Source organism: Macrotis lagotis, chromosome 2 (assembly GCF_037893015.1).
Source record: "Macrotis lagotis isolate mMagLag1 chromosome 2, bilby.v1.9.chrom.fasta, whole genome shotgun sequence".
Taxonomy (NCBI): Eukaryota; Metazoa; Chordata; class Mammalia; order Peramelemorphia; family Peramelidae; genus Macrotis; species Macrotis lagotis.
Genome location: NC_133659.1, coordinates 96,737,200 through 96,745,413, shown reverse-complemented (window position 1 = coordinate 96,745,413; position 8,214 = coordinate 96,737,200).

Below are 8,214 nucleotides of genomic sequence, written 5' to 3'. Positions count from 1 at the left end.
CCCTTTTACTGCATGTAATTTGCACAAATATATGCTTTTTTATTTCAAAAATTATTTTTTAAGGTTTTTGCAAGGCAAATGGGGTTAAGTGGCTTGCCCAGGGCCACACAGCTAGTATCAAGTGTCTGAGACCGGATTTGAACCCAGGTACTCCTGACTCCAGGGCCGGTGTTCACTGAGCCACCTAGCCACCCCTATTTCAAAAATTATACACAGTAACATTTCTAATAAGAAATTGTACTAATCGGGGCTGCTAGGTGGTGTAGTGGATAAAGCACCGGCCTTGGAGTCAGGAGTACCTGGGTTCAAATCCGGTCTCAGACACTTACTAATTACCTAGCTGTGTGGCCCTGGGCAAGCCACTTAACCCCATTTGCCTTGCAAAAAAAAAAAAAAAAAAAAAAGAAAGAAATTGTACTAATCTAAAATTTATCTCCCAAATTCACATCACATTCCTAAGCAGGTTTATGGTTTTCACTTCTACCCTTCTATACCTATAAATTCAAAGCACTGTTAGGTTAACCCATTAACTCTTCATTGACAATATAAAGAACCATTAATACTCTCTGTAATTTTCAGTGGAGTTTTTTAAGACATGGTGCTATCTTTCAAACTTTGACAATGTCTCCTATGTGCTCTGTTGATTCCTGATAAAAATGAAGGATGGTAGATTTATTCTACTAAGAATCATCAAGATAGTTCTTCCAGTAATGCAGGTCCTTATTCTTTGATTCAGTGATCAAAATAAATCGTTTTCCTCTTCTTTGATATCTACTTCAAATCCCTCCTTTCCCAAGAGTCCAAATTGACTACAGGTATGATCCTTAGCTTCAACCTAATTGAATAAAGTGAATATCCATAATCTCTTATTGGGTAGTTGCTTTTATTTCTTTTGAAAAAGAACTTCAAATTATTTCAATTCAATGAGTATTTATTAGGGACCTACTGTGGGAGGAGACAAAAATTAAAAAAATCAAAGTTTTCCAAAAAAATTCCATTTTTAGGGGATCATCCCTATGGTAGAATCAATTTCTACCAGATCCTCCACCATATATGCAATTTTTTCCTAAAGGAAAAGAAGTCATCCCCAAGATTTGATTGATCTTGGTTCTAGAATCTGAAGGCCTGAGCTTGGGCAAATTATTTACCATACTAATGCCCCATTGGTAAACTAAGGGGGTTGAACTAAACAGTTTATGAGGTCCCTTCCAATTCTGGATCTATGATACTGTGATCTTATTATTTTGATGCAATAAAACATCATGGACAAATTTCTGAGCTTCGATTAAAAAAAGAGCTGGTTCAAATCCTTAATCAGGTGCTTAATAAATGTGACCCTGGCCTCAATATTTCCATCTCTCTTGGACTCAATACTTTCATTTGCAAAATGAGGAGATAGGACATTGTAACCTCTCAACCCTCTTTTAATCCTAAATCTATGATCCTGTGATACTTGCCTAAAGACACAGGGGTCAGCCCATGTAGGGACTCACTAGAACCTTTCAGAATTGGCAGATTATCAGATGCTTTAATGCCCAGTTGCATTTTATGTAGGGATGAAACCAAGTGCACCTAACTGATACTAGTGGGGTTTCCTTACTAAGCATTCTTCCCCTGCTATGGCTAAGCAAACCTCTATTTGTCAGTTAATGACTGAACTAAAAGTTTCATTTTATTCCAATCCAGTCTGAGTCAGCCTGATCTAATCTTCATCTTTGTATTTAGATTTCTAATACATATCCTAATGTTTAGCATTAATGCTTAATATTTTTTAAAATTTATTCATTCAAACATTTGCTTATTCAGACATAACAAGTAAAGCAGAATAAACATTGCAATCATTGTTTTTTCATCAGCCATCACCTCTTTGTATTGCTGATGTCTTTTGAAATATGTCAAATCAATCTATTGTCAGAGGTACACATTTTAAAATATTGTCATCACGTTTACTATTAGAAATAATAGTGGTATAGTGAATATAGCATTTGTTTTGGATCACATAGAAATAGTGACATAATTACTTACTCTCTCTATTTGCAATTGGTTTTCTCCATCTTGGAGTTCAGTTGGCACAGTGAATTTTGAATATGTTAAATCATGAAAAAACATCTGTGAATGAAGAGGACCCCCATAGGAATCAGAATATTAAGACAAATTAGAAACACCATTTATGTGCCCATGCTTCTTATATTCTAATTTGTTATAGAAATTTGTGTACAGATTATAGAATTTTAGATCTAGAGAGAGTCTTAAAGGCTATTTACATAGCCTAACACCATCATTTTACAAATAAGAAAACAGAGGTCTTGTTTTCAAAATTATTCAAACTAAATGGTAAATACTGAAAATTGTAGTAAAGTCTATATATTTGGTTACTTTTTGCAACCATCAATAAAAGCATCAGTCCATTTAAAAATTAACATCTTAGGAATATTTTTTAAAAAAGAAACAATTATTTTCATCTATAATTTATTTATAATTTATAATTTATGTTGTGGTCCACTCTGGGCAGCCGGGTCTCAGTTTAATTCACACAACTCTTCGGGGAGCTCCACCGGACATGTCCCGCATGTTCAATAATGAAAGTCAGCCAGTGAGAGATAAGCAAGGAGTTTATTGCAGGTATATGCTACATCTCTGACTCACATAGTTGAAATAAGGGTATATATAAGCCTAGTCCCCTTGTATCAGCATCCCTCATCTCCAGGCCTGTGGAAGTATAATGGGTATGCCACAAAAGGTCTGTATCCTGGAAAAATGTGGAATCTTCAACAAGATAAAGATGAAAGGTAGAAAGATAAGGACTAGAACTCCTTCCTGGGACAGTTGAACAATATGAGGATGAAAGGCAGAGGGATAAGGACAAAAGGTCCTTCCTGAGAATATTCAGCAAGATAAGGATGAAAGGCAGGAGAACAAAGAGAGAGAAGGGCCAGAGCTCCTTCCTGAGTTCAGAGCTCTCTGGTATGGACATTCCTGTTGTCCCAGGTCTCAATGACTCTCAGGATGAACTCCTCGTGGCCACATACTCTGTCTATTATCCCCTTACAATTTAAGTTACTTTTCTACTTATTATTGCTTTTTCATAACTAAAAGCATGATAAAATCATCTCATCCATAGGAGCATAGACTTAGATTTGAAAGGAACAAAACATCTCATAACAGATGAGGAAACTGATGTCAAGAGAAGTGAAATGATCTGCCCAAGGTCATACAGAGAATAAGCAACTGTCACTAAATTTATGTGATCTAAAACAAGTGCTATATTCATTATACCACTATTATTTCCAATAGGAAGTGTAATGACAATATTTTAAAATCTGTACCACTGACAATAGATTGATTGGACATACTTCAAAAGACATCAGCAATGCAAAGAACCTCAAAAAGATTCCCTAACAACTATTCCCAAGTTTCTGTCCTACAGCAGGAAGATAAGCCTAGCCCCTGACTTGACTTGCTAGAAGACATGAACCTAGTTTGTTCAGACAAGAAAATATCCCACAAATATGTCTAGTTTTGATGTTTCAAGTATCAACCTCCAGGAATGGTATAATTGTAGTAATGCATTATTGCTGATATTTTTTGGTAAATTTACATTCAAGTCTTTTATATTAAAGTAACTTTTGTATAAAGTAATAAAATCAACATGCATTTTATTAAATGCTGTATATCTGGCTCTGTGTCAAACTTTTGGAAAATAAATACTGCAGAAGCAGAAACATAGTCCCTACTCCCAAGGAGCTTATATTCTAATGGAGAAAAACAATATATACATATATATATATATATATATATATATATATATATATATATATATATATATATACATACACACACATATAAGGTTAAAAAAGTGGGAGAGGAAATGAAAGTATCTAGTGGGGGGAAAGGGGAAGACACGGTAGGCAAAATTCTATGGAGATGAGTCAATGGAGCAGCTTGAAAAGGAATAAAGACATAGGCAACATAAGTCTCTCTTTAAAATGGAGGTTCTGGAAGGAACCAACCAAACAGAGGGAAAGAACAAAGGAGGATGTTTCCACTATGAATAGTCTAGAGATGCCAAGGTGAAAAAAGTCTATGACATGGGAGAACAAGTCCTGCGCAGTAATTCAGTCTGTAGAGAAAAATAGCTGTCCCATAGCCAATTCATTTTGTATATTGAATACATTTCTACTCTCCTTCCCCCTTTCAGCAGATAAATTACCTTTAAGCAAATTGCAAGACTTATTACCTCTTACTAGGATTATGATGATGATAACCAAATGAGAACTTTATGTTATTTTCCCCAGGACTCTGAGTTGGGAACATAAAGAGCAAGAAAGAGTATAAAAACTGGAGTTTTACTTCTTTCTTTAGTAACCAGGCTTCCTCTAGGCCTGAACTTTGTCTAGAACTGAGAAAGTCCCCATAGTGAAAAGGAAGAGAGTGATCAGACCAGTTCTACTGGTACTAGTTATATCAATATCTTGGAATTTATTCAAAAGGCAAAGAGATAAGGACTGGTAAGGCAGTTGTTGGTAGGGGTGGAGAGTTGCAGAGGAATAGAAAGGAACAGAGCACTTCATCCAAAGCCATTTCAGGTCCAAACACCCCCCTATATTGCCATTTCAGCCAACGTGTACTGGTTTGGGTATTTTTAATATCACACCAAAAGTGTTTTGCCTTATAGAGGACTGCATTTGAGAAAATTATCTTTAAGAAAATTTGTATGACCTCTCACTAGGACTGTCAACTGTTCTCTCTGTCTCTACCTTTACTCCTAGACCAATCTTTGCCCTGTAGACTGAGTGATCAATTAAACCATAGCACTCTTCTTATAAAAAACTATTTTTGGCTCCCAGTGTAGAATTCCTGGTACAATTAAAATAGTAGGCATAATACACACTGAGTTGCTTGTTGACTAGAAGATGGAGCATAACTTGAATTAAGTTTCAGTCACTTATAGGAATATTCAAGACTCTCCACCAAACCTGCCTTGGCAATATCAACTTAGAGTCCTCTAGTGAGAGTGTTCCAGTGATCTAACTTGGATTAAAGTCATAGATGGTATAGTTATGAAGACGGCAAAATGTAGGAGGGAGCTACAGGGGTGTTCTGCTACCAGACTCTAGGCTTTAGCTCTAAAACATCTCAGATCTCCAAACACAAATCATCCATCACTGTCAGTGTCCCCAGCAGCAGATGCTAGAGGAACATACCACTATACTGAACTAAGCATTCTTTTATTCACCACATTCCTCAAAGGTTTTTTGGAGCTTTCCTTAGTTGTTTAAAATGTTTTTAATATTTGTGATTTATCTCTCCTATTAGATTGTAAACTCCTTCAGAATATGGACTATGCGTTATTTCATCTTTGGATCTTCAGCACCTAGTACAAAGCCTTGAAAAAGGAAGATGCTTTAAAATTATTTGTTGAACCAAAATGAAATAAATTGAATGAAATTGAAATGGGGAGCGGTGGTATAAACTGGAGGCCAGAGGGACCAGATTATTCAAATTTTGAGGAAACAATCAGAACTGAATCTAGAGCAATACTTGAGAAAGGAAAGGAACTAGAAAATTTCAAGAAAAGTGATTAGAATCAGAGATCCTTTAAAGCTACAATATTTTTATCCTATGATGAGCTTGCACTTTAATTCTTAGCATTTGATACAAACACTTTATACAATCTAAGAAAGCCCAAAACATTTTTTCCAGTGAGATTTATTGACCATGCCTTAAGTTCAAGTTATAGAGTAACTTGGTTTTGACCAGTGTCTTAAAATATTTCTGCTCACTAAATATTGATAAAAAATACCTTTAAAATAACAAACAGAAAAGACATAAGCACACATTTAGTGACTGAAGTATGTGTTATCACTTGATAATACAAAAAGAAATGAAATGAAAGGATTGGTTTGAGTATCTCAACTGGCTGGAGACTAGATATGAGAAACAAAGATGCCATATTTGTAGGTTTGGTTTTAACAAAAAACAACTAATTTTTATTTAACCAAAACAAAACCAAGATTGCATTTGCCTGGTAACCTCATTATCTGTAAAAATTAATCCAATTGAATTTAAATATACATATGTGTATATACATTTATATATGTTCTTATATATGTCTGTATTTACATATACATGTATATGTATATAGACTTGTGCATATGTGCATGTGTTTGTGTGTGTCTCTTACCATCCCATACCATCCCTTTCTATACCAGAACACTGTGCCATGTGCTTGGAGAGGAAGACAATTCATGTGACTTAAGTGAGAATGATGAGACCCAGCTTATCTCGTACCTCTCTGAATTCCAACAATCTATTTTGTTCTGATTCTATGAAGATATGAAATGATTTACTTTCTATTTAATGTTACCCTTGTGTCATATAGGATTTGAAGTCAAAAGATCTTAGTTTGTATACTATCTTTGCCATTTGTTTATCCTCTTTCACCTGTTTTTCTCATCTCTGGTGGAGAGTGGGGAACAAAGGTGGAAATAAAGAAATACAATTCCCACTTGGGAGAGGCTGGGGAGCTGCTTTCAGAAAGGCATGATGCTATATAATAGAAGTGTTCTGCTCCCTGCTTTGGAGTGTGTACAAACATTCTGGAACTGGTTCCAGTCTGCTAACCATGTGATTAAGGGATAGACTATTGATGGATTATGTATTTGGAAAGAGTGCATTCATTCAAAATGCACTCACCAGCAAAATGAGCCCTTTGCCTTACTCTGTGTCATTCCTGAGTAGTTCCTGCTTAGGTGGAAGGGATAATGATGTAAAGAGCCTTCCAAGTCTGTGGTGTAGAGGTGTGACATCCATGAGTACAGCTTCTACATTCTCTGCTCCTTATTTTCTTGCATTGGAAGCTGTTAAAAGCTGGTAAGCTTTAAATGATGAACCTGCAGAGGTTTGGGAGTTGGAGTCCATGACAGGTTTTGAAGCCATTCAAACACTGAGGTCCTATGGAATAACCTGAAGGACTGGGTCAGAAATACTGAGATGAAGACCTTATCTCAGTTAATATTAAAGATTAAAAATTAGATGTATAAGATTAGGGACAGATCACACCCAAAGAGATATAAAGGACATTGAAAAGGGTCACTGGTGGTGCCAAAAGATTCTTCAAACATCCGGTAATTTCACTCTTAAATAATGCACAAGAAGAAACTTTGTTGAAGAATTTCAAATGACCACGTGTCACAAAACAAGTAATTTGCTATCAATTCCCTTCATTTAATCATTCAATTAATAAGTATTTATTAAGGACCTACTATGTACCAAATACTTTATTTAGCACTAGAAATACAAAGAACAAAATCAGTTCTGCCCTCAAGGAGTTTCAATTCTAATGGAGGAGACACTATGTATAGAAAGTGTGTATAAACGTATATGGGACTCCTATGTATAAAAGTATAGTGAGACTCCAGCTTCAGTCTCCCAGAGTAAGGTCAGCTACATATCCCTTTTAGGGTTTTAAAAGAAGCTGGGGTATATTTCTCTGATGCTATCAGTTTAAGATGTGAATTCCCCCTAATATTCTATCAGGAAAAATAAAATACTATTTGGACAATTAATTCACTCAATTTTTGAACTTTCTATCTTAATTGGTAAGTGAATGAAAACTCACATGACTCACTGTATCTAGTGAGCTTCCAACCATGTTTCACATTCCAAGCTGAGTCCAACCAGCATATCTTCCCTACAGGCATAATCTCTCTCCAACCCTCTCTTCTGCCTTCTCTCCTAAACCCAGTAATAAACTCAATTCTAGCATTGTCCCTGGAAAAGACATGCCAATCAGCTGTTCTTTATCAACCTCGCCATCCCTGTGACTCCCCAAACCAAAACTCCTTTTCTTGGATACTTCTCCCTCTTATACATTTTCTCCCCAGTTAGAATGCAGTGAGCCCTTTAAGATAAGGATTTGTTCCATTTTCATTCAAGAGCTTAACATCATATCCAGTACATAGTGAGCAATCAATAAATTCTCATTCCTTCATTTACAGTGTTAGCCTTGAATAAAAGCCTAGGTTCTTCATTTCTCCCCTGATATTGTTTCCATACTTCCAGGATTTCTGTAGCAAATGACATGATTCAAAGAAAGAAATTAGAGGCGGGGAAGAACATATAATTTAAATGTGATAGGGTTGCCTTATCCTTTCCTTTGAATAGTATACACAAATCTTAAAAATCTCTCATTAGACTAAATTTGTCCTCTCC